At 35.3% G+C, this 21,477-nt stretch overlaps 1 non-coding gene across 1 annotated transcript; it reads right to left on the minus strand.

Moving 5' to 3' along the window:
- Positions 1 to 11,175: 11,175 nt before the first annotated feature.
- On the minus strand, positions 11,176 to 11,282 carry LOC122119487. Its single transcript, XR_006149574.1, has one exon. It is a non-coding gene; the product is annotated as a U6 spliceosomal RNA (small nuclear RNA).
- Between the last annotated feature and the right edge of the window lie 10,195 nt (positions 11,283 to 21,477).

Genomic DNA, 21,477 nt, shown 5'->3' on the forward strand with positions numbered 1-21,477 from the left:
CTCCCACATCTACTCTCTCAATGCCCTGCCTTGCTCTCCAGATAATCCTGCCCCCTATTGGCTCCTCCCTCAGTTACACATCTTACTCCACCAGATACACTGCCCAAAATTATCCTACACCATTGTAGCTCTTACACTCTTTCTCAAAGCCCCTCCTCCAACTAGCCCCATGGCTCCAAACCCTGCCCTGCTCCTGAAAAACGCCACTAGAAAACCACCACCACACTATGCCATTTCTGGACACCCACATTGCTCCACTGGAAACCACTGCACCAGTTGGCCTCCCTCTGAAAGGCTCACTAGACTCAACTGTAAATCCCAGTCCCTCCATAGTCCCTTTTGGAAAGTTGTTTTGCCCTGCTGGAAATCCTGTCCATAATCTATGTCCTGCCTTGCAACACTGAAATACCCATCCAATCTTACTCTTCTTTACAAAGTGGTGACTGGCTACACCAGAAACCCCATCCTACCTAGTCTAATGCACTGGATCTTATCATCACAAAGCCCTGGTCCTTAATAATGCCTCCATACATTGTGACTACTTCCTGCTCTGCTGGAAACCCCACCTCCACCCTAAAACACTTTCCCAAAGGCCTGCCATTCTCCATGAGAAACCCCGCCCCTTGCTAACCTATGTCTTCTGAGTACCACCCTGCCCTCTCAAAGCCACACCCTGAAAAGCCACTCTCTCATAGCTCCGCATTCCTGCTCCAGAATCCCCACTTTCTGTCAACCTCTTGCCTCCATTCCCTGCCCTGCCTTATGGGAAACCTTACCCTACATATCCCACAGGGCTCACAGTTTTCCACCAAATCCCCTCGTCTAAGTAACCTCCTCCTTTGTAGCCTCATTCTTCCTTCTCAAAGCCCCGCCCCAAACAGCCTCCTCCCCAGTGACCCAACCTACTTCCAATGAAAACCTGTCCACCTGCCAGCGTCCGTCCTAAGTCCCACCTACTCCACAAGAGACCCCTCCCCTAACAAGTCTAGTCCTTCCTGTTCCCTCCCTGATGTCTCAAGCCCTACACACACTGGCCTTCACCCTCAAAGCCCTGTCCTGTTCCACCATACAGGGTGTGCCAATACCAACTCCTCCCTTAAACCAGACAGAGCTCCACCAGAAACCCAATATCACCTCACCCATGAAGGTCGCATCTAGTAATTTTTATAACAAATGTGATTTTGAACATATATGGGGAAATAAAAGTTCCTGCCTCCAGCTGGGCTCAGTCACAGAGAAGGATTTGTGCCTGTTTTTGATTTTTCAGCTAGTCCTGACAATGCAAAAATTCAAGAACTCAAGCAAATAATATGGACTAGAAGTATGGCAACAGTGGTTGAGCTTCTTGGTGCTATACAACAAAAGTCCTGTCTAGCAAGCAGAGAACTCCTGGATAGAACCCTAGTAATACTCCTCTCTTCCACCAAAAAGCCTAAATAAGTTTGTCCTATTTAAACATCTAATTTCCAGGCCACTGACAGATCAGAGATGGTGACATTTCTTTAAAATCAGGTATTCAAAAGAGACAAAGTTATTTAGGCTTGAAAGAATTGAAAAGAAAGGAAAATGCATGTGATTTTTGTTAGCTCCATAATTCTTGAAAACATAAAATGCATATATCCATGTATGTATGTATATACATGTATGTAAATATATGTGCAAGTAGTTCATCTCTTTTCTGTGTAGCAAATGGTACAAATGAATCTGCACAATCACTACTCAAAGGCATGAATATACAAAGAGAAGGAGCAAAGAACTTGTATTCAGAAATCTATGGTTAGACAATAACCCTGAAAATCTTTTACATCAGTTTGCATTTGTCAGTTACTGCAGTACAGGGACAGTAAGACGACAATATGATATCAGGCAGAAGAAATAAGAGAAATGAGAGATGAGAGATACAAATGGTACAATATTCTTTCTGATGGGTAAGTAGAATTTCCAATGTGTGTGTGTGTGTGTGTGTGTGTGTGTGTGTGTGTGTGTGTGTGTGTATTACATTTTCTTCATTCATTTCTCACTTGAAGGGTATCTAGGCTGATTCAGTAAGCATGGTTGTGCTGAAACTTTAACTATATCCTGGTTTGTAAATTTTCAGGTAAATGCCTAGGAGTAGATTTGATGGAAAATATGGAAGTGGGTAGTCAAAAGAGAGGTAAAGGGAGAAAAGATAGAATGAAGAAGAGGAATTGGAGGAACAGTAGAGAGGAATCCAGTAAATTTCCTACAAAATTAAGAAAAGTGAAGAAAGATTTTCATAGAGGTGGGATGGATGAGAATGTTGAAAGGGTTGGCATTGATCAAAGTATACTGTACGCATTAACTGCTTTATTTAATGATAACTCAAAATAATGATTAAAAATCATGTCCCTAAAATGTTATGCAATTAGAGGCAAAGCATGAGAATGTGAACAGATCAACTCTAGGGTATATAAATATTTTTTCGTTAGGATGAGTTTTAGAACAACAGTAATGAAGCCTATCATCTGAAGAAAATTTAATGATTTCCAGCTATTTAACATAATCATTTTAGTTGATATGGTTCAAGTGGCATTGGCTACCTCGTGACCAACGCTCTCAGATATTGAATTCAAGACTTGATCTTGAACATAATTAAAAACAATCAATAAAAGACAAGCACTTTCCCCAGCACTAGTAGCTCATGCCTTTAATTCTAACTTTAATCAGAAGTCAGAGATCTGGGGATCTCAGTTCAGTATCAGCTTGGATAGAAAAGTCTGTGCGATTCTGGTCTCCAATTCACTGCCAAAGAAAGCTGGAAGTGGATTCGTGGCTCGTAGCCTACAGAATAAAGCTCAAGAACAGAACCCAAGCCTTGAGTTAAAGCCTTAGAATAGTTCATATATATACACAAATGAAGTAAGTCTCTCAAGTTCTCAACCTTCAATTTCCCTAATCTTAACTCTAATCCTGGTCAAAACCCTAAGAGTTACCGTGATGATAATAGTAACCCAATCCTAAAATTAATGGAAATTACTCCAGTTTAGATACATCCTTACAGATACCCATTGTCTTTGAAATGATTTGCAATTTCCTCCAAATCCTACAGATTTCCTAACCTGGACTCTGAAATCTATCTTGTTCCCTATTAGGAATCATTAACCTCAAATTCTCATATCATGAAAAATACCATAGTTTCCATTGATCTTAACTTTTACTGAACTCCTGTATATCCAAAAAGAAGCTGCGGGTTTACTTAAAATCTACTCTCCTTCCAAACCCTAATGATATATCTAAACCTTACTAGAAACCTAACTCTAAATTTAACCCTATTGAACCCTGAATAGGAAAATTAGGGAAACTCTGTAGTTTTTGTTAAATTTCGCACTTACTTTACTTGAAAGTGTTAGTAGAAACTCAGTTTTACCTTAAAGCTTACCTTTTCCTAACCCTAAGCCTAAACGGAATTAGGAAAGTAAACCTAAACCTAGAACTAATGGCCTTTGGAGTCTAAAAGCCACACAAATACATTTGTTTTTATTCATCCTAACTTCAACTCATCTTTCTAAAAATAGTTTGTAGTTTCACTCATTATCTTGTCTTTATTGTAACCCTAACCCTAACTGGAATATTGATGTTAACCCTCACCCAAATCATACTCTAATCGTAATATTATTAGCAGTTTTCTATTTCACATTCATCCTAATTCTAACTCTACTTGTTATTCTAAGATTTACTTTCACTTTGACCCTAAATTTTCCATTTCCCTAATGTTTACAGTAAGCCTAGCTGGAATTAAAAACCTAACTTTCACCTTAATGATAATCCAATTCTAATGCTTAAGAAAAATACGCTAGTTTTTAATCATTCTAATGAATATTCCAGTTTTCACTCTGGAAATGAGTTTCAGTTTGCCCTAATTCACGCAAATTTTCTGACTCTACCTCGAAAGTTATGTTGTTCCCTAACATGAGCCATTATATTACTTGTCTTCAAATTCTCTTACCAGGAAAATACTGTAGTTTCCATTGATTCTACCTTTTCCTGAACCACTGTATCTGAAAACAGTTTCAGATTTTCTTACCATCTAGTCCATTACTTAACGCTAACTCTCAACATAAACCTGACTGGAAAACTCTTATTAATCACTACAAGAATGATCACTGAGGAATAAATATAATGATAATGTTCTAGTTACTATTCAGCCTCACATATTTGGTTTTACTTGTTAGTGAACACAATTTTATACTAAAAGCTTTCTTATTCATAACAGTAAATATAATCAGTAAATATAATCAAAAGAAAATACTGACCCTAATCTTAATCCAAATTATATGACAATACTAACACACAAGTACACTAGTTTTCATTCATTCTTCCAAACATAGGTTACAATTTTTCCAATATCTTAGTCATTTTCTAACCCTAAACTTAATTTTTCTTAACTGGAACATTGAGAATAACCATCAGCCTAATTGTAAGTAGATTCTAATATTAAAAGCAATACTTTAGTTTACAGTCATTCTAATTCTTATCAGGCTTATATTAAAATTTACCTTCAATTTGACCCTCATTTATTTTCTCCTTCACTCCAAGCCTAACCATGGCTGGAATCCTAACCATAACCTTGACACTAATTGTATCCCAATTCTAAAATGTATGAAAAATGCTCGTTTTGTGCAAGCCTAACTGAAATTCCACTGGTAATTCTTGAAATAAATTGCAGGTTTTTGGTAAACCCTACGGATTTTTTCACTCTTAACTTTGAATGTATTTTGTTCCATAACAGGAATCATTATACCCATTGATCTCAAACCCTGATATTAAGAAATACATTGTACGTCCATTATCCCAGCTTTTCCTGAATTCCTAGAATCTGAAAAATAGGTTCACCTTTACTTAATATTTAACATTTCTTTTTTTTTCTTTTTGTCGGTCATGGGGCTTGCACTCTGGGCCAGGGCATGATTCCTGAGTTCTTTAGCTCAAGGTCTGCGTTCAACCAATTGAGCCATAGCACCGCTTTTGTGTTTTATGGTGGTTAATTTCAGATAAAAGTCTCATGGACTTTCCTGCCTGGGCTACCATTGAGCTGCGGTCCTCAGAAAACAGCTTCCTGAGTGGCTAGGATAATAGGTGCGAGCCACTAGTTTAACCCATTTCTCTATCCTCAACACCGGTTAACCAGAAACCTAATCCAAATCACATTCGGAATTTAACACCAAATGGTTAATGTAAGGAAAATTGTTTAGATTCTATTCAATCGCACATTTTTTTGGCTTCTACTTCTAATTGGAAAACTAAAATTTACCTTAAAGCTTATCCTTCCCTAACCCTAACTGGAACAAAAAAGTATCTCACACTTTAAACCAAATTATATCTGAACGTTTAAAGTAACAGAGACTGGTTTTCAATCATTCTTGCCATTCATTCTTCTTAAAATATGTGTCAGTTTTACACAATGTCTTACATGTTTTTCTCATCCTAACCCCGCTCTAACTGACACACCTTGCCTAATCCTAAGCATACATATAACCGAATCATCGTGTTAATAGCAAGCCACTTTTTTCATATTTATCCTAACTCTTGCTCAGCGTGTAGGTCTAAATTTTACTTGCATTTTGAACATAAATTTTTAAATGTTTTTCTATTTCCTGTTAGGTTTTATTTTTTATTATTTTTTAAAAATTTTATTTTGTTGCAAAGATGCTTTAAAGAGGGATTTGTTACATGTATAAGGTTAGGATTATGTTTCTTGTTGAGCATTGTAACCCACTTCTTTCTTGTTCTCCCACTACCCCATCCCTCTCCAATTCCTTTTCTCCTCCCTCCCCTTGGTGTAAACTTCATTTTCAACATAGTGTCTTGTGAGTATCATTGTTGCAATGGGTCATCATTTGATGAACCTAAATTTTCTATTTCTCTAATCCTAATTCTAATTCTGTCTGGGATCCTAACCTTAACCATAATAATAATAATAGCTCAATTCAAAAGTTAACAAAAGATATTCAGGTTTTTGTTAATCCTATTAATTCACTGTACATCTTGAATTAACTTGCAGTTTAGCTTAAATCTTCCAAGTTAGTTTATATGTGCATATATGAAGATGTAATTTTATGTGAAAAACAGAAGATCTTTGGAGGAACGAGTAATGAGAAGGAAATAGAGGGAGTATAATCAAATATGTTAAATATATTATGGAATTGTCACTTCTGACAATTAATATCCATTAACAAAATAACTAAAAATTAATAAAGAACACTGCTTTCTAGTGTTCTTTAAGAGAGCCATGATCTGTCTTCTGAAAAAATAAACTCGTGTTAGATAAACATTTTTTATGCATAATTTATATTTTTGTCCAATTATTTAACTTAATGAATAAAAATTTATCGAATAAGATTCGATGACAAAACAATATAAAACAGTTACTTAGCAATTGTTTCAGAAAAAGTTATTTTCATGAGTTTTAGGAAACGGGATTGCTATTTCCCTACAAAGCAATGAATTAGTTTTACTAATCTATATTTGTAGTAAGTTTAGAGAACTTAATTGGCATGAAAAACAACTAACTCTACATCTTATTTCTTGAATGAGTGATATTTTAAACATTTTCTTTTATTCAAATAAATACTTAGGTTTATATTTCAAAATAAGTGCAATTTTATCTCATTTCAGAACTAGTATTTACCCTGCAATTAAATGTACTAGCATATTCAGGTATTTAAAAGCTAAATTTTTTATGTTTTATATGTAGCTCTACATATTTAGAATGACATGATTTTTTTATTCATAAATGTCTAACCTCAGATTTTTGCTTTATCAGTATAAATTGTCTCATGAGGTTGTAGTGAAAGCTCCAGTAACCAGAGTGGTCAAAACCATTTCCAGAATTCTAAATTTTAAATCAAATCATTTTTAAGCTTTGATAATATCATTTATTGTCTCTTCAGAGCAGTTAAGCTAAAACAAATACTACTTTTTAAACATTTCACTCATATTGTAAAGAATATTAACATAGATCAAAAAGAGACTATTTCAGACTCACCATATTTGGTGATCTTAGTGGGAAGAATGTAGAGAGTAGAAGTTCCTTATACTCAATAAGTAGTTTTGGTTAAATTAAATCATATATCTGGATTTCCAATTTGGAGGTTAATCAAATGGAAACAGGAAAATAATAAAAATTACTTTGGGATCAACAGAAAAAGATATTTGTGCATGTACCACAGTTGCTTTATTAGTTTGTAGTTGAACACTGGACTTCGATTTATATCTTGGCTGTTGTTGTGAATAACAATGAACTACAGATATATTTATGAGTTACCCAGAGAGAAATAATCACGCGATTGGTGGGTCAGATGATATTTCAACTTTGGATGTCTTTAGAAAACTGCATACTACTTTCTACAATGAGAACACTAACCTGTATTTTGACCAAGAGTGTAGAAATTTTCCTTTTCTCCACAGTGTCGCCAGCCAACATTATTACCTTTTGAGTTTATTTAAATGGCAGGTTTTTACTGTGTGCAGTACCCAAGACTGGCCTTAGACTCAAATCCTTTTACTCCATCCTCCAATCACTTGGAATTACAAGCCTTTACCACCACACCTGGTTCCTTGGATATTTTTGATGAGAGTTATAATAGTTAAGAAGTAATATCATAATAATTTTGAATTGCATTTCTCTAATGACTTCTGCTCACAAAGCATTAAGCCAGAATAGAAGTTGTATTAAATACAAATTTGTAAATCCACAGGCGATTTTCAGGGCTTTTTGGAAAACATGTCTATTCAGAACTTTTGTCCATTTTTAATCAAGTTTCTTGTTAATCTGATCTTTAATCTCTCTATAGAAAATCAATAATTATTTCATAGTAGTAGAAAGGAAAAAGATTAAGCAGCTCCAAACATTTTAAAATTTTTATTAACATGATATTTTTTAAATAATTTTCTGTTAACGCTTGAGACTATATAACTCACTGTAGTTAGACCTTTTACAAGGCTATATATATTTTATTTATTTTTCTTTGATTGTTCTTTCTAAAGGCTACATGGCTAATTTCACTTGGTTTCTTTCAGTCTCATGTTCTTCAGATTTCAAACTGAAGAATAAATGGAAGGAAGCAAACAAAAAATATAGTTCCCCTCATCTGACAATGCTTCTACAAGAATGAGGAAAGTGTTCATCCTTCTAAGGACCTATGATAGACTATCAAAAAGACATGTTATTCTTCTAGGTCTTCCTTATCTTTGCGATGTAACTTAAATGATGTAAAACACAACATACTGCTCAGATACTTCCATGTTTTATCAGTTTTGCACATTTTCATATGGATTTCACCTCAGTCTACAACATTCCCTCATCGTTCTGTCCCTGATATTTTTACACTATCATGACATAAGATAACCAGTTTGATTTACAGCATAAGAAGTTATACACCTGGCTTCCTTGGACGCAGAGCATGGTCAGTAGATATTAATTCTGGTTGCTCACACTACATGTAATGGTTTCTGTACTAATCACATTCTTTTTAGTATTTTAAAAAGAATGGTGGCTAAACTCAAAGATCATTCATAGGATGCCTCCATCAGAAAGAATGACATTTCCCCATTTGTTAGGAAATGGAAAGGCTTGGAAAAAATTATATTAAGTGAAGTAAGCCAGGCCCAAAGAAACATAGGTCCCATGGTTTCCCTTATTTGCAATATCTAGTATAGGTATGAGTCAAGCAGAAAAAGTCAGATAATGTGATGTTAGGAAAACAAAACCTCAAATATGTATTTTAATGTTTTTGTTTCTTTCATGCATGTGTTTCTAACGCATTTATAAGATTATTTCTTTGTTGCTTTGTATGTCCCTCCCCCACAGTGTAACCCCCGCTTTCACTATATTTGATGTCAGTATAACATGTGGAGGAGATGGGGACAAACAAGTCGTTTAAGGATTCAGGTGGACCTGTTGCAACAATGAGAAGTACAAAATGTCATGTCAAAACCAGCTTTACAATGTCGGTGGGGGGGGCGAGGGGGAGTATGATTGGTTGGGAGGGAGGGGGGAGGCTGGGAAGGGAGGTGAAGGGTAAACAAAGGAGGAGGCTGCAATGCTTGGTAAGAAATGTATGCATTATCCTGCCCATGTAATTGTAACCCCTCTGTACAGTATGTTCTCAAATAAAATAAAATAAAATTTAAAAAAAAAAAAAAAAAGATCATTCATAGGTTTATGTTAAGTGTTTCACAAGTTTTATTCTCTTAATTCTTAAGATAACATTTGCTATAATGCTAATGTTATTACCATTGTAGTGTTGGGAAAAATTGTAGTTAAAGACAGTAAGTGCATGGCCCAAAGACACACACAGTGAGGAAGGAAATGAGTCAAAGTTTCCAAAAGTCTTTCAGCAATACCAAAAAGGTGAGTAAAATCTCTCCATTCTTTATACTCTCAATTCAATATTCATATTGCCCAAGAAATAAGAGAGTGGCAAATATTGCCCATGATGATTGTTTTCTGTCACATTTTGTCTTTAACACAGATTGCGTTGGTGACATTGGGTTATCATGCACAGAGCTGAGCTTATAAATTGATGTCCGAAGACAGCCAAATTTCTTCTGTCCCACAGTTCCAGTTTCTTTTTTAAAAAGTACTAAAACTTTTAAATATCATCACTTTCTATCTTTTAACAATCCCCAAACAAATTAAATTATCATAAAATCACTCCAAAAGGCTTTCAAATTAGGAGATGATTAAACAGGCTCCATTGAAGTAAATTTTCTTTTATTTTAAAAATTATTCTAAAAGCCTTGTTCTGGCTGGTCACACCTATAATCCTATCTACTTTGAATATTTGCTCAGGAGATGCAGATCTGGGGATAACACTTGGGAGCCAATCAGGGCCAAAAAAAACACGTCATGAAATTATTTTTCAAAAAGTTTAATGAATTAGCAAAGAGCCAGGAATTGAGATGTAGCTTATATCGTAGCTAGATAGTAAAAGCCTAGCAAGACCTTGAAGACCTGATTTTAAACTCTCAGCACGCCAATATACATGCATGGCGTGTGTTTGCACAAACGCATGTGTTTGATTGTGTGGTGCCGCACTCACTCACTCACACACACACACACACACACACACACACACATTTATTCAAATTACCTTCATATCAGTGTTCTGCATTAATTTCTTTGTTAACGATATTATATGGGTAAAATAGAGGAAATAAACTCTTCCATCTCAGAGCATTTTATATGTTTTTTATTGTAATAATACTGTGCAGAGGGGTCACATTTACATGAACAAGGAAACTAGTATATTTCCTAACAATCATTGTTAACTCTTCCTTTGTATTTCCCCTACCATCCCTTCCCTCCCACCTCCACAAGTACACTCCCCTCACCCTTCCTTCCTACGCCTAAATTGTAAAGTTCATTTTTCAACACAGTGTCTTGTGCATCTCATTGTTACAATGGGTCAACCTGTATCCCTATTTGAGCATTTTTTCCCTTCCCCTCCCCAAATTAGAGAAGCATACATACAAGATGTAAGTGCACCAACTTCAAATACAGAGAAAACAGGGGTTATAGCATGGGGAGAAACATACAAAGAAACAAAAAAAAATGACATCGCACATTATAAGTACATTAGAAACAACAGCAAGAAACAAAAAAATCCACTTGTGTCCCTATCTTGGGGTTCAATTTCTTTAACATCATCTTATCTGGATATATGCACATATCTTTTGAACTTTTCTGCTTATCCAAGACATATATTCGTTATTGAAAATAAGGGAAATCATGGGACCTATATTTATTTGGACTTGGCTTACTTTACACAATAATTTTTTTTCCAACTCTTTCCATTTCCTATCAAATTGGGAGATGTCATTCTTTCTGATGGAGACATAGAATTCCATTGTGTATATATACCACATTTTCTTGATCCATTCATCTAATGGGGCATCTGGGTTGATTCCATATCTTAGCTATCGTAAATAATGTTGCAATAACCATAGTTGTGCTGGTAGTTTTAGTATGGTCTTGTTTATGATCATTTGGGTAAATCCCCAGAAGTGAGATTACTGTGTCATAGAGGAATTTATGTGTAGTCTTTTGAGGAAACTCCATACTACTTTCCAAAGTAGTTGAACAAGTTTACACTCCCACCAAGAATGCAATACGCTTCCCTTGTGGCCACATACCTTTCAGCATCTGTTGTAAAAAATATGGAACGCTACACGAATTTTCATGTCATCCTTGCGCCTGGGGTGTGCTAATCTTCTCTGTATTGTTCCAATGTTAGTGTATGTGATGCTGAATTGAGCATAAAACATTTTTTATATATAAAGTATAATTTTTATTGATTTTATTAAAATAGACAATTCAACAAAAAGTAAGTTCAAAAGAATTATTGTGAAATTTTAGAATCATGTATTTCTTACATAAGCACACATTTAAGAATAAAATCAAGATAGACATGCCAAAAACAAAATAATTCTGGATATTTATTGTTCAAGAGATGTGTAGGAAGAGAAATTCAATTATTCTATACAAGGCACCTGTCAAAATGAACACTGCAGAAAGTGTTAAGGTTTGTTAAAAGTTTTAATGTTTTAAATATGCTTACTTTGGGGATTTTGCTTATATATGCCAAAAAATAGGACTATTTGGCAAGTATAAAACTTTTCTATAAAGTATTTAAGATTTATGGTAGCAGACATTAAGCATTAAGTATGTACATTTCAGAGTTTATGGAAACTTTATTAATGAGGCGTTGCAAAGTCTTTGTGTAAAGAAGCAGAGTGAAGAGTTAAGACTTTAACTACACAGTTTCTGTTAAAACTTTAGGGATTCCTTACTTTATTAGTTAGCAAGGAATAAATGATGATATAAGCCATAATGTACACATGTATGTTACTATTCACACACATACATATACACATGTATACATGCACACATGGAGAAAGACACATAACAACAGCCAACATAAGTTTCACCAGTTATTGAATATGCCTAAACGGAATACTTGGAACAATATGTGTTGAAGATGTATTTGTCTCTAAGAGTTCTTTTAACACTCCTCTTATCTCTTAAAACTGGTAGTTTTAGAGAGATTTGACTTACAAAATGCTGTACAAGTGATAGCAAGTCAATTGGGTATAAGTCATATGGTGTCTCCCTTCTTCTCACGGAACTCTTAGTCTTGTAGACACTCTCAACAACCAAAGTAGCAAGAGAATACCCTGGTAAAGAGTAAAGTTATAAGGCTTTAAATGGCATCTTTACTTGAGCTCTTTTTCCAACAGCCAGCATGAATTCCTAGGCAGATGAGTGAATCCTCATAAAACTGGACTCTACATATACATATAACTCCATTCATGATAATCAGTGGACAGAACAGATAATGAATAATCCAGAAGAGAGCTCCCAAAAAGCTCTACAAACACTAATGGTAAACATGGTAAATGAAAAGATTGAAAACCTGCAATGGACTCTGTGAGATCATGATAGGGAGAGAGAGGAGGCAAAACAAAGATCAAAACAGGAAGCTCATGGGCGTGAGGAAGCTACTCAAAGATACATAAAGGAATTGCCTGAGCAGTTTGACTACACTCAAAAAGAAATAAAGGAATTGTGTGAGCAGGCTGAGATCAATCAAATAGAACTACAGGAATTGCATGAACGTGAGGAAGCTAATCAAAGAGTAATACAGAAAATGAGAGAGCGGGATGAGAATAGACAGAGATCACTAGAGGCATTCATGCAATCCATAAACCCAGAGCTGAAAGAAGTCAGGGAGTCCACAAAGGGAATGCTGAATGGATCCCAACAGAAGAAATGGGAGTCCAAGGAAACCATAACTAATCAACTAAGTGATTTGAGAATAAACACTGAACACTAAATTAAGGAAGTAAATAATTTCATACAAGATCTAAAACAAAGATCCAACAAAGAATTTGAAGCCATAAAAGCCCAACAACTATAAGGAAATAAAAAAAAAGTAGAAAGTCTGGATAGTGGGATAGACCATGCAGAAGACTGAATCCTGAGGATAGAAGACAGCCTAGATATTATAGAGAAAGAACATACAACCATCCAAGACAAATACAAGAAATATGATAGATCTATTCAACATTCAACCCTTGGAAGACACCATTACAAGGCCTAATCTGAGGAAAATGTGTGTAGAGGAGCACCTAGAGCCAGAAGTCAATGGTCTAGGAAATTTGTTTAACAAGATCCTAGGAGAGAACATCCCAAACATGCAAAAAGATAGGCCTATTCAGATACAAGAAGCTTTTAGAACTCCCAATAGACCAGACCAGAACAGGATATCCCATTGTCACATTATAATATGCACAGGATCAATTCAGACCCAGGAAAAGATCCTTAACGTTGTCATGGAGAAAAGATCAATTACCTGTAAAGTGAAACCAATTAGAATCACCTCAGATTTCTCAGCAGAGACAATCAAAGCAAGAAGAGCCTAGAATGATGTAAGCCATGCCGTAAAGACAAACACGAGTCAACCAAGAATAATTTACCCAGCTATACTCTCCTTAATAATCGGAGGTCAAATAAAACACTTCCATGGCAAAGAAAAATTGAAACTATATATCTCTACCAAACCAGCCCTACAAAAGAATCTTAAAGATGTCCTACACAGAGAAAACCAAGAAGACCACAATAAAGGCCAAGAAACAGCACCCAAACTGAGAATCCAAGAACCATAAGAATACAGTTGCGGCAGCCCCTAACAAGTTGGATAAAATGGCAGGAATTCCCAAATACCTCTGAGTTCTATCTCTCAACATTAACGGACTTAATTCTCCAATTAAGCAACAAAGTGTGTCTACTTGGATTAAAAAGCAAGATCCTTCTATCTACTGCCTTCAGGATTCACATCTTGGCCACAAAAACAAACATTTTCAATTATAAAGGCTAGAACAAAATCTACCAAGCAAATGGTCCCAATAAACAAGAAGGAGTTGCAATGCTAATATCAGATAAAATAGACTTTTAATTAAAATTAGTGAAAAGTTCGGTACATACTAATTAGGGATTACCCCTTCAGGAGGATATTACAATTCTAAATATCTATTTGCCAAACAACGGAGCACCCAAATTTATCCAAGAAACACTATTTTCCCTCAAATCCCACATAGATCCAAAGACATTCATTGTTGGTGACTTTAACACAGAACTTTCCCCACTAGATAGCTGAATTTCGCAAAAACTCAATAGAGAAACCACAGATATAAAAAACTCCATAAACCAAGTAGATTTAACAGACATCTACTGAATATTTCACCCAGCAGCATTAGACAATACGTTTTTCTCCACAGCACATGGAACATTTTCTAAAATAGACCACATTTTAGGCCACAAAGCAAACTTGTCCAAATTCAGAAACATTGAAGTTATACCTTGCATTCTCTCAGACCACAAGGGAATAAAATTAGAACTCAACACCAAAAGCCACCAAAAAAAGGCATGTAATACATGGATCCTGAACAACCGACTACTGAATCACGAGTGGGTCATGGAAGAGATTAGAAAGGAAATTCAAATGTTCATGATATTCAACAAAAATGAACACACCAATTTGCTGTGTCCGCTGGGACACAGCAAACACAGTATTCAAAGGCAAGTTTATACCTCTGCATTCCTACATCAACAAATTGGAGAGATGTGAAACTAATTTAATGAGACATCCGAGCCTCCTTGAAAAACAGCAGCAAGATAAACACAATCCAGTAGATGCAAATAAATAATTAAAATTAAATCATAATTAAATGAATTGGAATGTAAAAAAAAAAATAGAAAGAATCAAGAAACCAAAGAGTTGAGTCTTCAAAACATTTAACAAAATTGACAGACATTTAGCAAACTTATCAGAAAAAGAAGAGAACACATCCAAATAAACTCAGAGATAAGAATGGAAATATCAGAGAAACAACTAAGATTAAGAACATTATAAGGGAATGCTTCTAAAACCTTTAAACTAATAAGTTTGAGAACTTGGCAGAAATGGACCTTATCCTAGCAAATACTGACATGCCGAAACTAAGCCAAGATGAGTCAAACTATCTTAAAAGGCCTATACCAAGCATTGAAATAGAACCAGCAATAAGAGACCTCCCATGTAAGAAAAGCCCAGGACCAAATGGTTTTACAGCAGAATTCTATAAGGCCTTCAAAGCAGAGATCACACCAATACTCCTCCAACTCTTCAATGAAAGTGAAAGAGAAAGTTCACTAATGAACTCATTCTATGAGGCCATCATAACACACATCCCAAAACCATGAAGGGCCTCATCAAGGAAAGAGAACTATAGACCCATTTCATTTATGAACATTAATGCAAAGTTTCTCAACAAAATTTTGGCCACTTGACTTCAACAATTCATCCAAAAAATCATACATCTGAGTCAAACAGGATTCCTTTCAGGGATGCAAAGCTGGTTTAATATATGCAAATCAATTAATATAATTCATCACATCAACAGCAGCAAGGATAAGAACCACACGGTCGTCTCAATAGATGCAGAAAAAGCATTCGACAAGATCCAACACCCCTTTATTATGAAGGTTCTGGAAAAATTAGGAATCCATGGAACATTCCTCAATACAATAAAGGCTGTATATGACAAACCTATAGCCATCATTTTACTTAATGGTGAAATACTAAAGCTATTTCCTCTTACTCAGGAATGACACAAGGATGCCCACTCTCTCCACTTCTCTTCAATCTAGTATTTGAATGACTAACTACAACAATAAGACAAGGTGAAAATATAAAAGGGATCCAAATAGGGAAAGAAGAAGTAAAACTTTCCCTCTTTGCAGATGAAATGTTCTTGTAATTAAAGAATCGCACAGAGTCCACTCCAAAATTACTCAAGCTGATTCAAAACTTTGGCAAAGTAGCAGGGTGTAAAATTAATCCTCAAAAATCAATAGCTTTTCTGTATGCCAACAATAAGAAAAGTGTGGCTGAACTTAGGAAAGCAACTCCATTCGTAATAGCTCCACAAAAAATAAAATACCTAGGAATTAGCCAAAGAAGTGAAGGGTATCTATGATGAAAAGTTTAAAAAACTGAAAAAAGAAATCAAAACTGAACTTAGAGAGTGGCAAAAACTCCCATGCTTCTGGATTGGAAAGATCAACATCGTGAAAATGGCAATATTTCCGAAGACTATCTACAAATTCAAGGTGATTCCTATCAATATTCCAACCTCATTCTCCAAGGAAATAGAACAGGCAATCAAAAAATTCATATGGAACAATAAAAGACCCTGAATAGCAAAAAATGATCCTTAACAGAAAGAACAGTGCTGGAAGAATATCAATACAAATTCAAATTCAACTACATAGCCATAGTAATCAAAACAGCTTGGTACTGGCACAAGAAAGACCTCAGGACCAATGGAATAGAATTGAAAACCCAGAAATGAACCTACCGAACTATAGCCATCTAGTCTTCGATAAGGGAGCTAAAAAATAGAATGGAAGAAAGACAGCTTCTTCAGTAATTGGTGCTGGCAAAATTGGTAAACAACTTGTAGAACACTAAAGCAAGATACATATGTATCACCCTGAACCAGAATTAACTCCAAATGGATCAAAGACCTCAGAGTCAAAGCAGACACTCTGAAAACATTACAGGATGGAATAGGAGAAACCCTAAGTCTTGTTGGCACAGGCTGAAATTTTCTTAGTAGAGACCTGGAAACACAACAAATCAAAGAAAAGTTGGACAAATGGTATTGCATAGAATTGCAGAGCTTCTGCATGGCAAAGGGCATAGCTAGCAAGATTAATAGAAAGCCTACGGATTGGGAGAAGGTCTTCACTAGCCATAAAATGGACAAGGGTCTCTTATCTAAAATATACCTGTAACTCAAAAATTAAATCCCCCAAAAAAAATCTTCAAAGAAGATAAATAAGTGGGCTAAAGACTTAAAGAGAATGTTCTCTAAAGAAGAAAGAAGGATGGCCAGTAGACAAATGAAGAAATGCTCAACCTCCCTAGTCATACAAGAAATATAAATCAAAACAACATTGAGATACCAAGTCATGCCAGTTAGAATAGCAAAATTCAAGAACTCTAATAACAACAGATGCTGGAGGGGATGTGGAAAGAAAGGAACATTAATGTATTGTTGATGGGAGTCTAAACTTGTTCAGCCAGTTTGGAATTAATTATTGAGGTTCCTCAAAAGTCTTCACATAGAGCTCCCCTATGACCCACCAATCCCACTTTGGGTATTTACCCAAATGTTCACAAACAAGACCACACTAGAGCTTCTAGCACAATTATGTTTATTGCATCATTATTTACCATAGCTAATATATGGAATCAACCCAGATGACCCTTAGTAGATGAGTAGATCACGAAAATGTGGTAAATGTACACACTGGAATTCTATGTCTCCATCAGAAAGAATGACATTGCTCCATTTGTTAGGAAATGGAAAGATTAGGAAAAAAAATATATTAAGTGATGTAAGCCAGGCCCAAAGAAACATTAAGTCCCATGTTTTCCCTTATTTGCAATAACTAGTATATGTCTGAGACAAACAGAAACTGTCAGACAAGTTGATGTTAGGGAAATGAAACCTAAGATATATATTCAATTGTTTATTTTTCCTGTAATGCGATTGTTTCTAACACATTTATAAGATTATTTCTTTTTTGCTTTGTATGTCCCTCCCCCACTGTAAAAAACCCTGCTTTCACTGTACTTGATGCTGTTATAATTTGTGAAGGGGAAGGGAAAAAGCAAATCGTTTAAATAATAGGGATACAGTTTGACCATTACAACAATGAGATGTATAAATCATTATGTAGAAAACAAACTTTAAAATTTTGTTGGGGGGGAGGATTGGTTGGGGAGTGGGGAGAGGACAGGAAGTTATGGGAAGGGGAAACAAAGGAGGAAGCTACCATGCTTGATAAGAAATGTAGTCATTATCTTGCCCATGTAATTGAAACCCCTTTGTACAGTACTTTCACAACAACAGCAAAACAATAAATTTAAATATGGAATCAAATTAGTTCCAATAATGCATTGCATTAAGGTATTTAGAAATAACTGAGAAACTTAAAGGTGCATAAGACTTTTTTTATTGGAAATGAAGGGATATTGGAATTTGGTTCTCTACATTTTAAGCAATTTGCATAAAAGAATAGGCAAAATAAAATTTACATTTTCAGCAGACTTGACACGCTAAATTTTGTATATTGAAAGGGAAACAAGCCTCAACAATATGCCAATTCTCTTCTTATTAATCTCTAAAGGTTTATGCTTCTGGTCTCTGAATATTAAAACTTCAAAAAATTTATGTTTAGCTAGTTGTGCAGAGGGGTTTTGCTTCATCATGTCAGTGTTGAATAGAGTGTATGTGCATTTCAATATACAGTGCATCTGGATTATTGTCAAACTTCACATTTTTCTTCCTTCCCTTACCCCAACCCCACCTATCCCTTCATGTTTCCTACTTATATTCTGACGTGTACATTGAATGTTATGAATGTATTAGTCCACCATTTCCCTCTCCATTCTTCTACTCTACTCCCTTTTAGCCCAGATCCCCTTTTAAGACTTGTTTCAAATTCATGGTATTTTGTTAGATATCTCTACTTTGGCATTTGGCTATGGGCTTGCCACATCCTCTCTTCCAGGTTTGACCTACATAAATGAGTATATTTCTCCACAAAACTAATCTCAGAATGGCTAAGATAGATCTCCTTTACAATTCACCTTCTGTCCTAAATTTAGAATTGGACTTTCAGGGCCATCCAATAGAGCATTTTTATTCTCTACACACTGAAGTTGGAAGGGAAATAATTTCCATGCTCTTAGCATTGTTATCTATCATGAATTCCCATCGCTTATCATTTCAGAAGTCTAAATTTAAAGTCATATTTTCTGAATTATATTCACACAGTATAAGTGAATATCAAGGGTAATTTACCTAGTATTGGAAGTTTAGGGATGATCTTCAATTTCTGATGATAGAAGCAGGAATCAATTTTAATTTTCAGTTTACACTATGTAGTGAGCCCTGTAGTCTTCTAAATTTTCGATAAATTTCAAATTACTTTCTGTTAATAATTTAAAAAGTTTTATTTCAGTATTTGAAATGCAGCTCCAATTATTTTAAAAGTTTCACAATAAGTTAGACTGAAATTTTTCCTCCCATTTTCCCCACTAATTCAGGTTAAGTCTCCTTTCACTTTATTTTTTTTTTTTGAAACTAAGGGATGAGGGTAAACAGAGTGATGATCATTACTCAGATATCTCCTTCTTCTTCTGTTTCTGCTTTTCTTGTTGAGAGGAAGACTGGAGCAGGGAACAAGATTGATGCTTGACTTCACCATACAAGGGAGCATTCCTGGCATGTCAATTATTGTTTCTTAGAATCACTTAAATTGCTTCCTCTTGCCTTCTCTCTGACAGTAACCTAACTGTGGCTTCCTTGGTACAGAAGGAAGCACACTTACAGGTTATTACCCATAAACTGGTATTTTATATCCCAGCTTACTAATACCAAACATAATAGCTTTGGCTATATAAATGCAAAGGTACTGATTGTCCAACAAAACCTAAGTGAGGAGTAGACAATTCTACTCAGCTACCTGGTCCTCTCGTATCCTCCCTTCCACTCCCCTCCCCTCATTTAACCTCCCTTCCTTTCTTCTTTCTTTGTGTCTCTCTCCTGCATATTCATCTCTAACTTTTCTCTTTTTCTCTTCCAGTAGCAAGTGATTAGGTTTATCAGACAACACATAAATAATTGAACAAATGTTTTTTTCTCCTCTTTTTGTGATTTTTTTTATTCTTAAGAAGTGAGTTCTAGCACAGCACCAGTGGCTTACACCTAGATAGTTGGTAGGTTCAAATTTGACAATTGCAATTTGAAACTATTCCAAGTAGATAAACCTAAGAGATTCTTTTCTCCACTTGTGGTAAATGGAAGAAGTGAAGGTGTGGCTCAGGTGGTGTAGAGCAAACATTGAGAATTAAAGCCCAGATAGAGGTCAAGGCCAGGAGTTCAAACCCCAGTACCAGAACAATATTTTTTTTAAAAATGGGTCCTTTGTCTTTGAAAAGGGATATTTCTCCAAAAATTCATACCCAGGAAAATTTTCAAGGTCCAAGACTCTTTTTAAGGCTCTTTCACATCTTAAACTAATTCCTCTAATTGATTTATATTATTTAAAATGGGAGTCACACTTCATACTAAAAAGTATGCACATTACTGAACAGTTCTTACCATTTTTAATGTAAAGGAAGCATGAGAGAAGAATTCACCTCATTTGGGTGAGTTAGGTTTGACTCACTGACAGACTTTTGCAAGTAAATGAGTGTCTGTTTACATGTAAAGAAGTTTATATAGATGGTTTTCTAGGAGAGAGAACAAGCTACCTTTTTCCAAGTTTGAATCAGATTAAGTTTATTCCTGATATGGTAAAGAGAAGCTCATCTCATACAACACTATACAGACAGTAATTTCAAAAATATTAAAAACCCATGTCTATGTTTTTGAACAGCTAATTTGTCACAAACAAAAAACAGTTTACTGAGCCAAGAAAATATAAGTTAGAGCAATAGGAACTATGTTAAATATAATTAATGGTTGAGTGATATGTGTAAAAGAGTTCTGTAATCGCAACTAAACTATAAATTTTTTCATCATGTCCCTAAAAAGAATCTCTAAGATAGGCCTTGCTAAATATGTCATAGAGGGTTGTGTTTATGCAATTGTCAGGTTTGTTTAGGGTCCAATATCTTCCACTGTCGCTTGGGTTGCAAACTGCTCACACCACATGCATTTTCTGGAAACGCATGCTGTCTTGCTAGGCACCTAAGGTATTTTTGTGCAACTGTGAATAGTTATTGTTTTTCTTCTTGTAATTATACCTGTCAGTGTGAAGTCCTTTCATGATAAGAATAATAGTTTCTGTACCTTTTGTTCCACTAACAAATCTCAGATATAAGTATAGTCGGGTGCCCGTGCCTCATGCCTATAATCCTAGCTATTCAGGAGGCTGAGCTCTGAGGATCATAGTTCAATGCCAGCTCAGGCAGGAAAATCCATGAGATTCTTATCGCCAATAAACTACCAGAAAACTGGAAATAGTGCTACGTCTCAAGCGGTAGAGCTCTTGCCTTGATCTGAAGAGTACTTGGACAGCACCTAAGCCCAGAGTTCAAGCCCCACGACTGACCAAAAAAAAAGTATCTATCTATCTATCTTATCTATCTATCTATCTATCTATCTATCTATCTATCTATCTATCTATCTATCTATCTATCTATCTATCTATCTATCTATCTATCTATCTATCTATCTATCTATCTAGACAGACAGAGAGACAGACAGACAGACTAACAGGCAGACAGACAGACAGATAGAGAGATAGACAGATAGATAGATAGATAGATAGATAGATAGATAGATAGATAGATAGATAGATAGATAGATAGATAGATAGATAGATAGATAGAT

This window comes from Dipodomys spectabilis, unplaced genomic scaffold (assembly GCF_019054845.1).
Source record: "Dipodomys spectabilis isolate Male_0828 unplaced genomic scaffold, ASM1905484v1 ptg000170l, whole genome shotgun sequence".
NCBI lineage: Eukaryota > Metazoa > Chordata > Mammalia > Rodentia > Heteromyidae > Dipodomys > Dipodomys spectabilis.